The 16870-nt window shown below is 40.7% G+C and overlaps 1 long non-coding RNA gene across 1 annotated transcript; it reads left to right on the top strand.

Moving 5' to 3' along the window:
* Positions 1–8790: 8790 nt before the first annotated feature.
* LOC118471224 (uncharacterized) lies at positions 8791–16446 on the top strand. Its single transcript, XR_004848479.2, has 5 exons — positions 8791–9108; positions 9484–9547; positions 10085–13492; positions 14415–14515; positions 16266–16446. It is a non-coding gene; the product is annotated as an uncharacterized LOC118471224 (long non-coding RNA).
* The last annotated feature ends 424 nt before the right edge of the window (positions 16447–16870 follow it).

Raw genomic sequence — 16870 nt, 5'->3', positions numbered from 1 at the left:
TATCTTGTACATGTCGTTTTTTTAAATTTTGTTTGTTCATTGGCACTGGTTGCATTAAGGCTCTAAGGGATAAAATGGGGGGAAAAAATTGACTAATAACAGAATTTATTTATCAGTAGAATGGAAAATAAATGTATTGTCCTGCCAAAAAATAGCCCAGCTGAAAAATTGCCTTAATGAGCCTTGAGTTAGTCACCCTTGTGTGCAATTATAATATCATCCGTGTTGCGCAGGAAGCCAGAGCTGTCGCTTCTCTCATTAAAATGTAACAATTCATTTCTCTTGCTGTGCTAAGAGTGGCAAGACCAAAACATTAAAACATTAATTATATTTCTCCATCACAAAGAATTTGGATTACGTGCGCGCTCTTAATGAAAATGATGTGCATTTGTCGGCTGTGTTTGCGAGCTATCATTATATATGTGCTGCTGAGGTGTGGGAAGCTGCTGTATAGCCTCTATAATTATCTGTGAAAACTCAAACACTTCGCCAGAGGTTAGAGAGCACCGAGGGCTGCTGTTTTCTGTATTTTCCACTTTAATACACGCCATAGCCATGATCAGAAATAATTTATGATGCAAGCTTTTTTTTTTTTTCTTGTTGGAGTTGTACATCAATTTTTGGAGCAGGTTTTGAGCCGTGTGACAAGCAGCAAGAAGATGATTTTGGTCTGTATATAACTGCTGCAGTTGGTCTCGGCTCGGTTCAGCAGGGGGAGTGATAAAGGAAATTATATTGACGGAAAGACCCGCGAGTTTTTATCCAAATTGGGGGTTGGGCAGACAGACTTTTGTGTTAAGTCTTTAGCTTTATTCACAACTGAAAGGTTTACATTCTCCCTGGCTGGGTTCGGGTCTGCATGTGTGTGCACCCCGAGGTTATCTGCCACAACACCACACTCTGAAGGGTCTCCTCTCCATAAGCCTCGCCTCACACCTCTGTTCACTCTTTTACACTACAATTAAAATATGCTAAGTGATCGTTTTCCTTAAGTAGCCTTAAATGTGCAATCTATTCAAATATGAGAGGAAATTGCCCACAGCTCACAGAAAAAAAAAATACAGAGGTGGTAGAACATGGGGGTAAAGCTGGAATAAATTATGCAAATAACACAAAGGACTTTACCACTTGAAAGCCTAATTTTCCTATAATCAGCACACTGTCGCCTAATATTTTTTTCCCACCTCTTATTAAAAGTGACTGTTCTTTTGCCGATCATCAGATGCCTCTATCTGTCGAGCTGCTCTGTGAAATGACTGCAGCCTGCCAGACTAAATGCTAAAGCATTTTGCTGGAGCTTTTAGATGATGGTTACATTCCCACACAAGTAATTATGCGTCGGAGAGTCCAGAAATAAGGTTTAATTATACAGTAATCGTCTGTGATGGACACTAGGAAGTGGTGAGTACCGCCAGACTGCAATCCATCAATGACAAACCTCTGGCCAGTTTTAATTCCTCCTCATTTGCATCCTAACCTCCACACCAAGTTGCGCAAACGCTGTTAAATGTTAATAGGACCTGTCTCGCCACTCAAAATGAATGCTTAAGCCATTTTTTAGTCACTTTTCTGTCTCCTCCTCCCCCCTACGCCACCACTCACTCTCCCCTCTACCCCCCTTCTGTTTCATCTCTTGTCCTCTCTTTATCTTTCTACCTCTCCTGTCTTTTATTCCTTTTTCAGACCCGTCATCTTCACACCGTTCTCTCTCTCTTCCTGTCATCCTTCCTCCCATCCTTCTGTCGCCCCCTCCTCCCTTCCCTTCCCCTCCTCGCAGGCCTCGCCATGGTGGAGGCACAGAGCGGTCACTGATGCACTAATTGGGAGCAACACTTACAGTTTTATCTCCCCTCACCACTAATAGCGGTCTGCACTGAAGCAACTCACCTTAGGATGAGGAATGGGTGGATGAGTTGGAGGTAGGAGGTAGTGGGGAGGGAGGGAGGGTAGAGGAGGCCTTGAATGAGAAATTCCTCCATGAAGACCGTGGCACAGACTCAGTGTGAGATTGGGCCCTCAAGCCATCATGGTTAATCCATATCCCGCAGGACCTCAGACTCAATTCCCTGCTTCATTAATTGAAAACGATGGCCTTTTTTAGTGCGTGTGAATAAAACAAGGAGCCATTTATGAAAAAAAGCATTTTGTCTGGTTTTGTTCCTGAAGTAGCTGCAATCTCATTATGTCTCCGTGCTGCATTTCAAAATGTGCTATCATCTTTGTCTTGATTGTCTCCCAGCGTCGGGAGAGATAAATACACACGCCGCTTTGCTGTGCTGATGCCAGGACTGTTTTTCACTGAATCATTTGAAGTCTTATCAGCCTTTATGGAAATAAAGCCTTTGCTTAATAAACTGTTTCACAGGCTTTGGGAGAGTAGCACATAAACACCTTTTTTCTCCCGACAACGCCATCATTAGTGCATCTTGTTCAATGCTTTACACATAATTGGAATCAACATCTATTGTTCGTGTTCTTGACCTTCCACTTGTTTTCCAGCAGACACTCAGAAACATTGTATTACTGCTGAGAGGGAATCTTAACTAGGAGAACACATGCTAAGTGCCTTTGCTGTGTTTTATCAGGTGCACATTGCTTCACTTTGAATAGAACTTGAAAACTCATACCTTTCTGATTTAATGATAAAAATACCAATGTGTCCTAATATAGAGCTGAAATATTCATATGTTGTTGACATCAGTCCATGCAGGGCAGCAGTATGGAAAACACAGAGTGGAGCAGAATAGTACAACCCTGATATCCACAACTTCTGATGTTACGGTGAGTGAAATCCTCTATTATGTTATCAACTTCACCAAATTATAGGAGTAAATAAGTGCATAACAGTGAAATATATCCAAACCACACAGAATTATCACCATCTCTGCATCTGCTCTCAGTTCTACATAGTATTTTTACTAATATTACTACGGTTTTCAGTGTTGGGTCCCTTCCACTACTCTCAAACAAGCAAAGCTTTAAGTAGAGAAATCAGCAGCTAAAGAGACAGATCGTTTACTCAGAAGCTAGGACAGACCAAGATCCAGACCAGAACAAATGCTAATGCTGCTTGGTGTTTGTTGGATCTGCAAACAGGAATCTGATAGCTAAGGCATCTGCTTAATTAACTTGGACATCATGTTAATATGATATTTACTGTGTTTGCTTTCCACTGACAGTGTAAGAGAAGCTAAGTCTCTGGAACTAGTTAAGCTTTCAAGACTCTCTTCAAATAATCAAATGAACTGAAGAAACAGAGTGAGGATAAAACAGCAGGACAAATAATTGAGACTGAATAATTTAATACAACCTACCAATGGTGGACCATTGGTAGGTTGTTCTAAATTATTCTGTAGTTGTTTGATGGATGGATGGATGGATGGATGGATGATAGATAGATGGATGATAGATGGATGGATGGATGGGTAGATGGATGATAGATAGATAGATGGTAGATGGATGGATGGATGGGTAGATGGATGGATAGATGGATGGATGGATGGATGGATGGATGGATGGATAGATGGATGGATGGATGGATAGATTGATGGATGGATGGATGGATGGATGGATGGATAGATGATGGATGGATGGGTGGATGGATGGATGATAGAAAGATGGATGGATGTTTGGATGTTTGGATGGATGATGGATGGATGGATGGATGTTTGCTGAAAACCACCATATAATTTTGTTGCTGTAGTTCATTGGGATGGAGTTAACTACTGTATGTGATGTTTGGTAGTTTCATCGAGTCATAAAAAAATATTTTAGGTTTTGTTTGCAACAAGTAAACTTGAAATGTTAATAGTAATAGTATAGTGAATAGTATTTCCCTCTGTAATGCTGTGGAGTAGGAACCACCTGAAACTGATCTGAAACACCACAATGCTCTGATGTGGCTGAAGATGTGCTAGAAGCTGAAACTGCTTCACCTTTTGCTGATGCTTGGAGAGCCTGTGTGGTTTACCTTCATGCAAATGTTGGGCTTGATTATGTTAATTTATTATTATGTTAATGGTGTCCATTTTTAATAATGCATGATGTTGGCATATTGATAATGCATTGCATTTATTGTCATGCAAATTCTAGGTTAGAAGATTATTAATTGACACTTATCAAAGATTCTAAATCAGTCACAGGAAGAAGCTTTGATTTGGTTAAAATAATTAATAATTTGATTTCCTAAATAAACTGCAAATGTGTGCCCTTTCCTGTGACAGCCTTTCATCTGGGTCTATCTGTCTCATCTACATGGTATCACTCAGCGTTGAAGATCAGAGATGTTCTTTAGGTTTTAAACAGCTGCTGGCTGTTATCAGTCCAGCTCTTCTCTTACGAAGCTCCTGAGCTGCCATCATCAAGATTCAAAGGCGCCAAAAATCAGATCTATTTGATGGCGCAGCCCCTCGCTAACTGGGAGTCAGACGTGAGTCATCCTCACTCCGATGCCCACCTCCCTCTGCAGAAAAACTTAAAACGTGCCTTTTCCAGCGTCACAGGAGGGTACCTTCAGAAACGCTCTCTTGCTTTTTTTTTCCTTCTTTTTTTGTTGTTGTCAGATCGGAGTGTTCACAAGCACTCAGGGACGGGCTGTCGCGTTAGCGCTGAGTGGCAGACCGACCGACTGACAGCCGCTGAGGTTGTCTCTGGAGGATTCCTACTGAGGAGGTGTCGCTGAGTGAACTATCAGGGACTGTGATGTGCATTAGGCTGTGCAAGAGACCTCCACATAGACAGGGTTTGTTTTACAGTCTCTCTCTGTGTGTGTGTGTGTGTGTGTGTGTGTGTGTGTGTGTGTGTGTGTGTCCGTGTGTGTGTGTGTCCGTGTGTGTGTGTGTGGTGTTGGGAGGGGGTGTTTGTGGGTGACATTATGAGAGATTCATTAGCTGTCTACCTTTTTTCACATCATTACTCATCAGAGGCTTTCATCTTTCCAGAAAGTGATGGACACGTTGAAATAACTCGATTTCTGCCTCTCTGATTGATTTGATCACAGCACATGCTGTACCAGCACCATGATCTGATGTTTTCCTTTACAGCCAGGAGAATCCCTCACTGCTGCACTCATTCGCTTTTCTCCACAGTGTTGGAGGTGTACTTTCCTGTGTGATTTTTTCTCCTCCATAATGCCACATCGTGTATAACTGCCGATGGAGACATCCAATTAGTAGCAGTCAGGCTGTGTTAGCTTAGTTAAGAACACACACCTACACACACACACACATCACACGTTGTCGCAGATGTACAAACACATACACACCCACTCGCGGCGAGGGAATGGATGCACACGGAAAATGCACACAACCACTTGCTGTTTCCACATGAGTACGCTCAGCGGGGATGGGGGATGGGAGGCCTGAGATGTGTGAAGGGAGAGCGGGGATCAGCGGCGGTGATGGTGGTGGTGGTGTGGTGGCAATCTCACCCAATCATGTGTACTGGGAATGACTTCATTAGGACAGCCTGTAGAAGTCCGCTGCCCGGGAATTGCGTTTGCGGCAGAGATTGGAGGGAGGAATGGAGCGGAGGGAGAAGCAGGAATGAGTCCTGAATCCCTCTTTTATCTGGCGTGTGATGGAGAGATCCAAATCAACAGCTGTCAGTCAGGTGGGCCCCAGGGCGAAGGCCTCCAGCGGTGGGGGAGGACAGGGCAGGGGCTGGGATGGATGGATAGGGGGAGAGGTGGTGGAAAGATGGAAGAGGGGCTGGCGAGGACAGGGTCTGACTGATGAGGTGAGTGTCAACCCTGGGATCCAGCACAGGTTTATCACATCATCTCCTGGTTCACACAGGTTGTGCATGATGATTTGCATTTTTAGACATCAAACTATTTACAAGTATAATCCTGCAGTTATCAGACTCCTGAGGAAATGTGTTGAGAGTTAAACCAGCAGTAAAAACACTCCACCTGGAGGAGTAAAAGTCGTAGTCTGATGAGTTCAGGGAATAAACTAAAGAGGTCTGTGGTTTCCCAGCTTTTTCATCAGATGAGGATGAATTCAGATAACCTGTCAGTGGCATCACCTGTCTTTTTCTGCTGTGTTTCTATTTGTTTAGAACTGCAAGGTGTTTACCACTATAGATTGTGATTAATGCGGACATACAACTCTATTGTTATTGTTTAGTTCAGTTTAGTCTACCCACCACTGCAACCAGTGTACAACGTATACACAGCATTTTTTAGCAAGGTAGTTATGCCTTAATTTTAGCTGTTTTAACACAAGCTAATTATGTTAGCCAATTACCTATTACTTTTAGCAGATTTATTGAAATATTTATTATTCAGCTAATTATTTAAATGCTTTATTCAATAATTTTAACAACTTATTTCTCCATTTCTTTATTACCTTTAGCTATTTCAGCTGTTTATCCATTCCTTCTAGCTAACTGTTTCAACTATAATTGTTTATCCTTGACTCTTAGCTGTTTCAACAGTTTCTTTGCTTTTAGCTTACTATTTTAACCATGAAGTTAAATTAGTTACCTAAATGTTTTCAAATACTGTTAATTAACTATTTCAGCCATTTTCCTCCATTACTTTTAGCTAACTCAGCTGGTTATTTACTACTTTTAGCCAACACTACAACAATAATTTACTCATTGCTTTCTAACCGTTTTAGCTATTTAGAATATTTTTAGCTATTTATTTATTTACTTACATATTTACTTAAATATGTATTATTTATTTTACAATTAAATCGATTTTTATGAATTTCATTCATTACTTTTAGCACGTTGTTTCAGCTTCCTTGCTTTCTTGATAACTTGTTTTCATTCTGTGATGTGTATGGGGCTGAAGCACAGCTGACTCAACATCTGGGTACATGTATTAAGAACCTTCCCATGGGAATATCCTTGGTTGGGGATCAGTGATCTACATTACATATGAAACAACACTCATTCACAGCTTCAATCTCATATTATTCACAACTAATGAATTTGAACAGTAGGCTTTAAATAATCTAAAATAAATGCAAATTCAATTAAAGATACTGGGTTACTTGATGCTTAAAGTCAATGCATATATCTCCATCCTCTTAACCTTCATGTCTTAAGGCCCCTAACAGGTTAGGCCTCTAGAGCTTCTCCACTTAGAACTGATTTGTTACTCTGATTACCACACAAATCTCCCTCTTTTTTGGGTTTTCTTTTATTTTTCACACCATCTCTTGAAAAGCCAGCATTTCTCATTACTGTACAAATGCAGGCTGCTATGTAAATAGCGTACTTCTCAGAGTCAAATTCCTGTAATAAACACAAACAATCCTGCTATTGCTGACTTCTGAGATGAGGGGGAGTGCAGAGTAGATGCAGAGAGAGAGATGTGACTGTGTTTGAGCACCGCCAAGGTCACTCCAGATTGAGAAGTTTGTCAAAATGTGATGACATCAGCAGTCTGTAAACTGTTACTGGCCTTAGCTGAGCATCAGTCGCGCACAAACCGTCTGAAATTACGGAGAGGAAAAAAAAGAGAGAAAACACACATACACACACAGCCAAACTGACTGCCACCGCTCTGCCAGAAATGATTGCCTCCGAGGTTTCTTTTTTCTTCTCCCATCTCCCCTTGTTCACCCATGCCTTTCCTCCCCCTCCACCACCAACAACACAACTCATAGCCCCATCCCCCACTGTCTTTCTGCCTCCTGCTCACATGGTTGTAGTGTAGAAGGCAGGCTGCCAGATATGTGCAAGCTTCTAGGAAAGAAGGAAAGGAAGAGGCAGAGGAGTGGGGGGGAGAAGCTCGATCTGGATTTAATGACATTAAACATGGTTTTTATGCTCAATAAGAGGCCTATATTGTGATTGATCCAAGACAGTCAACACTTTATCTAGACACAAATGGAATCGTCTGTCACTGAGTCTATTGAGTCATCAATATCCGCTGCAGTTATTTCTCTTTTTTCCCCTCCTGGATCGTTTACAGTGAGTAATCATCTGTCTGGTCGCTCGTGTCTCAGGGGTTTGATCGGATAGCACTTTTGAACACCGGCGGAAACCTGCCTGACAATCCAACAAGCCACTCACTGAAGATTGAGAGGGCCCCATTATGTCGGCTGCCTGTGGCCATATCACAAGGCTTTGCTTCTCTCTCCTCTCGCCTCTACATAACACACAGCGGTAAATAAATCACATCTCCGACTCTGCTTATCGATCGGCTCTGCTCTGAGCTCTTTTTTTTTTCTCCCTGCGTCTGCTCGTTCTTCTCCGCAGGATGAATTGTTGCTTTGTGTATTGAGGAGGGCGAGACTGTCAAAACACAGAGGTGCCGGGTCAAAACAGAAAAGAGACTGAGAGAACAGGAATACGCTCCAACTGCATGACCCACTGCCATGCTGCGTCGTTAGCCTCCATTAAGCTCCATATTAATCGAAATAATTTCAATTAGTGGCAGCATTTTGCGTTTGCCTTCCTGGAGGGTTGGCCTGCGTTCAGCTGGGACTACTCTATTGGTGCCATTGTTTCAGGCAAGATCAATTAGTTACAGAGAAATAATTGAACCCATTCAGAATACTCATTTAACCAAGACATGCGTACAGCTCAATTAAGCGAAGCCGGGAAATTCAAGGTGATTTGCTGTTACACGGGACATTCATCTTAAAGATGGTTGGCCATTTAAGACTAAATCAGTGGGATTAAAACAGACTGATAACACTGAAATAGACTGGATTATGTCTCTGAGTGATTTAGATTCTGAACAGAATGAAAAACAAAATAATTTAAGAGCACAAGTGAAACAAGAAAAGCACTCGGTCCTCAGCGGTGGGTTTGTAGTAGGATCACAATCATATGATCATCAGCAGGCAGCTGACGTTCTGTTTCCTTGTTGTCATGGTTACAGTGACGCTGTGCTGCTATCTGGCAATGATACAGAAATCTTTAACTAATCCGTGGATCCAGACTTTAAGCCGCATCACTGCCAAAATCTAATCACTTGGTCCTTGTGTCATTTCTGACCTTCCCTGAAAATTTCATCCAAATCTGTTGGTCTGTTTTTCAGTAATGCTACTTCTGGGGGTATCCTGTTCTGTCTGGCATCCAGAGGACTATAGGTTGTAGTATGCTCAACTGGACTGGGATCCCTGGAGTTTGGAGGCCTGATCGGTGGGTGTTTGGCATGTTTCTGAGTCATTTCTGAGCAATTTTTGCTGTATGGCAGAGCTGAGGAGGGCTACTGAAGTGACATTGCCATTAGGCATGTGTTTGGCGTGCAACAATGTAAACGTAATATACATGATATAAGTCAACATAATATTCACATGGATGCCTGATCCCAAGGTTTCCAAGCACAACACGCTATAGTAGCGTGATGATCAGTGTCTTTCACTACACCTAATAGGTTTAATTATATACTCCAAGAAGTGCAGCTTCAAAGTCCCTCTGCAATCCTTAATTAAACCCCCTAAAAACTCATCTCTGCGCTTTAAATTTCACATTTGAGTTTTTTCCCCCTATGAAAATAATTGCTTCTTGTTTCAGATCTATGAAGTCCCCACTTCATAGACCATCATGGATCTGCAGCTTGAGCACACCAGCTGCAATAGTAAGTTGTATTATTCAGAGATGCAAACACATGAATGGTGGTAAAAGAGAGAGCTCCACGAAATCTGAATAATATGGTAGAAAGTGAGTATAAAATCATTTACATCTGGGGTTTTGCAGAATTGTCCACTGCTAACATTCTTGTTTGGTACCAGGGTTCAGCCTAAATGCAGCAGATTGGATACAGCATTTGAAAAGGTTTCAGATTTGATACACGGAGCAAATATAAAATTCATTTCTGAAAATCCCAATCACACCTCAGCCCTGGTGAAGCTACAGTCCCTCTACATCTGTGAAAGGGTTAAGTAAGGTGGGCTCCTGAGGCAGAAAACGTCCTATGACTAGCAATCAGCACTAATAAGATCCATCTTCTCTTAAAAGACTCAGTGAAAAGCCCTAAATCCATTCTGAACACATTCAAAGGGGAGATAGAAGAAGGAGCTATGCGCTGTGATGTTTTCATGTCCCTCAATCTCTCTCTGTCTCTCTGCCTCATTCTGTCTTTTTCTTTCCCCCTCCACTTCATTATCATTCCCAGGTTATCCTGGCAGCCAAGTGAATCTGGAGCACAAATGAATTAAGGGAGAATTAAGGAGCCTGTGCAAAGTGAAGCCTTTCCAAATCTCAGTGCAGATGAAAGGTGGACCTGCTCATACATGTGTGCACACACTCAAACACGTGCTCGCATGCGTCCACAACACTCATCCCCACTAACACACAGACTCCCTGTGTGTACTATGTGGAGGATACGCGTCCGTAGATTTGTGGATGTCGGCGAGTGTTTGTTGGACGTGTTTGTCCTCACCTTGCTTCTGGGCCTCGTGCCAAGCACAACTTCCTGCAGTCCACGGCCAAGGCAACACAATGGCGCTTAACGTAGCCCACCACCCTCCCAGCATATTATATCAGCTGGGGGAAAAGTTGTTCAAAGACAGGACAAAGAAGTGCATATAGCGTCCTACAAAAACATATACAGGTGCTGTATATACACACACATATACATATATGTGCTCCTACTGAATATGTGAATGGAGAACAATAAATGCAAATGATGTGCTCTATAAGAGGAGAGTGGAAGATGTAGGCTTTATTTTCCCTCCATGTATGACGTGGAGGACACAGCAGAGAAGTGTGACATTGAAATGGTTCAGTGGAATTTGAAAAAGTGACTTTTTTTCCGCTCACCTCAGTTTCATTGCCAGCTGAGGCGACGGATGTGAGTTTCTCACCACGAACAAAAGTTCACATTTTACAATGACACACCAACTATACTGTGAATTCTTGTAAAGTCAAGATGTTTAAATTCCCCTGCTGAAGTAGTTTGTGTTGCTCTGAAAGGAGACTAACATTAACAGTGAATAAGTATCAGGAAAATGTACTTAAAGCTGCGATATTCTGTATTTTTATATCAACAATGGATCAAATAACAATGCAGGATGTGGAAGGTCTTGCTTTTAGTGACAAAACCACAGAGAATGATCAATAGACTGCAGTTTCTCTAAGTTGTATGCAGCGTTTTAGTGTATTTCTACTTGTATGTTGCTTATTTGTCCTACAGCTTTGACTGTCATCAGTGCTGTTTCCAGATGTAGTACAAAGGCATCTTAGTTTTAAATATTTAATGGAATATTTAGAAACCAGATGTTTTATTTAGGAGTTGGTTGAGACCAAAACAAAGCTAAAAGGGAAGTGAGTTCATCAGATGGATCGAAGGCCCTGATTTTGAAAACTGCAGAATAATAATCTCCAAAAACACAACCATGAAGATAACATTAATTTAATCATAAATCCAGTGTAGACATTGTTAATGTGGTAAATGACTATTGTAGCTGGAAATGTTTCATGGAATATCTCCATAGGGGTACAGAGGAACATTTCCAGCAACCATCACTCCTGTGTTCTAATGCTACATTGTGTTAGCTAATGCTGTTGAAAGGCTCATTGATGGTTAGAAAACCCTTGTGCAGTTATGTTAGCACATGGATAAAAGTGGGAGTTTGCATGGAAAGCAAGAAAATGTCTGTTCAACTTTTGAACGGTAGTGTACATAACATTTATAGAGATGGAACCAAACAGGTAACAAGAGAATGTATGAGATTCAGTCAAGTTTAGTCTTTTATTCAAAAATGCTAGTCTCATTTCCAGAGTGTAATTAACCAGTGCGGTCTCGATTACAGAAACACAGTGATTTTCTTGAAAGCATTTGGTGTGGCCTAGTATAAAGACAGGAAGCAGGGGTTAAAAAAGTCTGCCTACCAGCATCTCTAAGGTCAGTGTTGTACTTTGTACATCTGTGACGGCTTCTTTCGCAGATGTCCATGTACAGATCAAAATTTGTGTCCACATGGTGACTGCATTACAAGGACAATAGTATGCAGGTGCAGAATGGAGGATGGAATGAAGTCCTTCAAACAAATTTCAAGTGGACTCCTAAAAGTAACCTAAAGGTAAAAATGACAGGTTGTATTTTTTTTTACATGGAAAATAAGCAAACAGTCTCCTCACACCTTCATCTCTGATTCCATTTAAATCATCTCCCCCAAAGATAAAGCTGACAACTTGTTCACCTTTCTATTCTTTGAAAAACCCCATCCACTCTCCCCTTACAGAGCTCCGTTTTCATATTGCACACATCCCTTGCTGTTTAAATGGTACAACATCAGAATACAAGTGACGCCCAGTTGTCAAGAGACGCAGCCTACACTGCCACCTCTCTCACATCTCCACCCTGCTCAGCGGGAATCAAAGGCAGTGAGAACAGGCATGGGGATGAGGGAGAAAAACGTTTCCATCGTGGCTTTTAAAGCTCCACTATTTTGGAATTTGAAAAGCTAAACGTGGGAATTACATTCATCTTGCTTCTCCTTCACACCCTGCTGTAGTTTCTGTTCCTTCCATAAAACTGGTTATAAGTTTGTTTTGATTTAATATAATCTGCTCTGATCGCGTGTTAGTCCTCCAGTCATTATCTTCTCATCTCCTAATCATACAGTAGTCCCCGGAAGGTATGGAAAAGCTGTTGCATCGATTTCACACGAATGCAGATTGATCCGGCTGAATTTGCATGTGAATCCATTCCACTGGAGCCGAGAGATCATAATCGATCAGATGGGATAAAGCCTGTATCTGGCCTGCTTGGCTTTCAAAGGTTAAGGTGAAAATTAATTTGCTTGTTTGTTAGTTACATTTCAATCCTGTAATTAAGTCTTGCAAATGATTAAAATGTAAAACAATGGAGCAATGAATGTGACTTTGATTGCCTGTTTTTTTTATTCGATAACGTGATCTGTTGGCCCGATGACCATGCTTGCAGAATCCTAATGAAGGCGAAGGAGCTGCTGAAGGCTTGTAGAAATAAGAAATCTTTCCTTGACATAAGTTTATTTCACTTTAGCCTTATATAAGAGATCTTGATGTTTAGATGGTGGAGCTGAACTTTGGTGGTAAAAAAAAAGACATCTTTAAATGCTCATGAAAGATCCTTTTCATCCACAAAATTGGCAAACTAATTGACTGTGTGAAATTTTAAATGTTCTATCTTAAGGGTCCGTGCACGGATCTGGTAATTGGATTTTCCGTTCTGAAACGGGTATTGAAAAACAAAAAACGAGTGGTTATTTGATTTTCGTTTTAAAATACAAAAATTCAAATTGAAATACAAGGCGTTTTTCCTTTTCGTGATCAAAAAGGGATATACGATTTTTTTAAATGCTTTGATTTTCGTTTTATATTTAGAATAACAAGAAAGTAAAATCAGTAAGAGACAGAAACGAAAAAAGGTCTGTTTTTTCATTTTCTGAGACCGGAAGTGGTCATCAGCAAGGGTGGAGCCAAACGACAACAAGATTCTCAGAGGGCGGAGCCAGAGAGCAGTGACTGGTCAGACTGACTGAGAGCCAGAGAGCATCTCTGACTGCTGTTGACCTTGTTTTTGGAGTAAAACACGGTAAGAAGATAAATACTTCTAATCTGTAGCGTTATTTTGTTGTACGTTAAGTCAGCGACTTGTGAAGAGTTGTGTTTTGTCGTGTTTGAGCAGTTGGTCCAGACACGTTAGCTAGCTAAGCGGCTAAGTTAGCAGCTAAGCGGCTAAGTTAGCTAGCGGACTAATTAACACAGGTGGCTAACTTAGCGCTGAACACCTGTGTTAGTTGCTGTGGCAGCTGTCCTCATTATTAGAAGGAACTTCTCAATCTGTATTTCTCTGCTGTGTATTTTAGCTTTTAAAAAAGTTATTTTACTTTAAGGTTAACTGAAACCCGTTGAGCTGCACTGAAGTTTAACATTCAGCTGGTTTGAATTAAACCGTTCTGAACAAAACATTGCACAACATCACCTCTCTGAATCTCCATAATTTCATTAAATTCCTTCTCTCTTCCACTGCTCAAGTTCAATCCAGTATATAAAGTGACATTAATAGTGAATAAACTAACAACCAGCCATTGTGTTTATTTATTATTGCATGTATTTGTAGTAAAACATGAGTTGAAACATCCTACTTTTGGATCTAGAACTGCACAAGCCGTTCATTTTCAGTCACCTGACGAGTTAAACTCCCCTTTTTATGTGAGGTTGAAGCAGAAAGTCTGAGTTAACAAAGAAAGTTGTTTATAATTTGTGATACCTGTTATCTCTGACTGAGGCTTTAGTTTTTGTTGAGCTGATTTACACGTAGAAACTTTGTTTAGGAAGATTTCTTAGTAGCTCAGAGGACAGGCTGCTTTTTACACAACCTTGTAAGAGAATGTTTGTCAGTGCTTTCAGCAGAATTTAGAAACACAACACTTCCTAAACAGATATTCTGAGGCTGTGAGATTGAACGTTTGAGAGTCTATCAGTGTGTTTGTTTGTGGTCTTTCTGTTTCTAGGTGGAAGCTGAATTAGTGAGGATGACTCCTGCTCCTGTCATCTCTAAGCTCCTCCCACATCTTTACCTGCACATGAGGAAAATCACTCCTGTAGAATGCAGGTATGTTTGTCATTATTATAAAAAGATGTTGCCTGGTGACCTGTCAGAAACCCATTATACAGAGTCAGCCAAAATAATGTTTACACACATCAGGAAAAGAAAAACTAGCATAAATATTTCAATACCAAATTTATTCAGACATCAGGAGATTAATAAAAGTTATCTTTGGCCTCTACAATTACAAGAGGTGCTTAAAGTGGTGGCCACTGGCTTCCAGACATTTCTGTTGTGTTGTAGACGTCACTTGTTGATGCTCCATTCATGAGGGTAGCGCCATCTGTTGGGAAAACATCGTACAACAGGACACAGAGTTATCGTGATTTGATCAAACTTAGAAAGAGGAATCTATATGTATGGAAGTACTTATACAAATGAAATATTTATAAAAGTTTTTCTTTTCCTGATGTGTGTACATTATTTTGGCAGACTCTGACTCTGAACTTAATGAGAACAAAACTGTCATTTAATTGTTGCTCTTAAAGCTTCTTTAGTGAAAACCAGCTGGTGTTCTGCTTTGAAACAAACTGCTGTTGAGGTCTGTGTTTTTAGGTTTAACCCCACAGTTTCTGAATGAACTGATAGTTAGTTTTTTTCCTGATCAATGTGGACGTTATAATTGATGGTAACATTTACTGATCATATAATCAGCATGACAATATAACAGTAGAACATTCTGACCACCTGACTAATACTGTGTTGGTCCCTTTATGCTGCTAAAACTCCTCTGACCCAGTGGTTCATCAGAACCTCTGGGGATCCTGTGGATCCTGTGGGTTGCAGGGTGGGTCCTACCTAGACCAGGTTGATCCTGGACCATCCCACAGATGCTCCATCAGATCTGGATGTGGGGAGTGTGGAACCCAGGTGAACAGCTGAGCTCTGTCGTGTTCCTCGGACCACTCCTGAGTAGTTTTAGTTTGTCCTGCTGAGGGTGGCAGCTGGCATCAAGGACTGCTGTTGCCATGGAGACTAGGGGGTTGTTTGTCCTGCAGTGTTTAGGTGGTGGTACATGTCAAACATCCACATGAACGTCAAGGTTTCCCAGCAGAACGTTGCATTAGAACAAGATGATGGATGTTGTTCTCTTCAGCTGTCAGTGGTCAGAATGTTGTGGCTGATTAGTGGATCTGTCTGCCTTTACTCTGACATCCAGAGTTATACAAAAGTGTAGTATGTGTGCAGTGCAGAAGAGATTTACTTTGTTGTATGCAGTTTTAGTGGTTCCATCAGAGAAAATCGTATCCATATACAGATTTTTATTAATTCCAGGGCTGGTTCAGTAAAGATTAGAATAATAACTACATCAGATAATTCTTGGTTGCAGTTGGAATTTTACAGACTGAGAGATGGTTGAGAAGGTTTCAGTTCTTGTTTTAGCAAAATATGTTATAGTAGAAGATCTTTATTGTCATTGTACATGAAATTATCTGCAAACCAGCAAAGTGTATCAGTCTGAGGTATCTAAAAATAAATAAGTAAAGAAAAATGCTTCTAAAGCCAATAATAAACAAAATATTTTGAGGGAATATTCTAAAAAGGAAAGAAAAGCTCCATTCTCACTCCTCTCAGGATAAACTGTCATTAAAATTGACTTTAAATTTAGCTTCAACACGAGATAAAAACATTTACTTTCATGACTGATGTTGTCAAGTTTTAATAAAGTTCATGCTACTTTTATAAAATGATGAAAGTGAATAAATTGTATTTCTGTGATCTGTGTTTGATTTCTGTCTTTTCTCCTGTCATCCAGATGTTCAGAGGGAGATGATGCCACATCTGGTCCAGCTGATGGAAGGTCTTGAAGTTCTCTGACTGGCCTGGACTGAAGATGGTCGTCTCACTGGATTTAAGGTTCAGATGCTCAGTAACAAACTCCACCAATGAGCCAACAGGGAAGCTTTAGGTTTATTAAATGTTGCTATGAAGGTAAATAAAGGTAAATGAAGGTAAATCCTTCCATCTGAAAGGATTTAGTTGCATTAATAACCTCATAACATTGTAATTTTTATTCCAGACTTGGTTGGAAATAGAATCTCTGGATTGATTCAAGTGAAAACTGAACTTCACAGCATGTTGGAGCAAAACAACCAGATGAAAACTGTGATGGTGTTGGATTGTCAGACCGTAATGTTGCAGCTCAAAGCAGCTTTTCTAGCTCAGTTCATTCTGACATTCAGCTATGAATCAACACAGCAGATGGTGATCCATGCTGTGGAAGTCTCACATCTCCTGATTTAATGGAGCTGCTTTGCACTTTCTACACTGTTTATTCACCAACACTTTATTTAATAAAAGTCCCATCTAGTTTTTGAGGAATGTGATGTTTTAATTTCTCTGTGAATAACTGCAGTCTAA

The sequence above is a fragment of the Amphiprion ocellaris genome, chromosome 24 (assembly GCF_022539595.1).
Source record: "Amphiprion ocellaris isolate individual 3 ecotype Okinawa chromosome 24, ASM2253959v1, whole genome shotgun sequence".
NCBI classification, from domain to species: Eukaryota; Metazoa; Chordata; class Actinopteri; family Pomacentridae; genus Amphiprion; species Amphiprion ocellaris.
The sequence above is the reverse complement of the archived record's forward strand: the minus strand, read 5'-3'. Positions and strand labels throughout refer to the sequence as shown.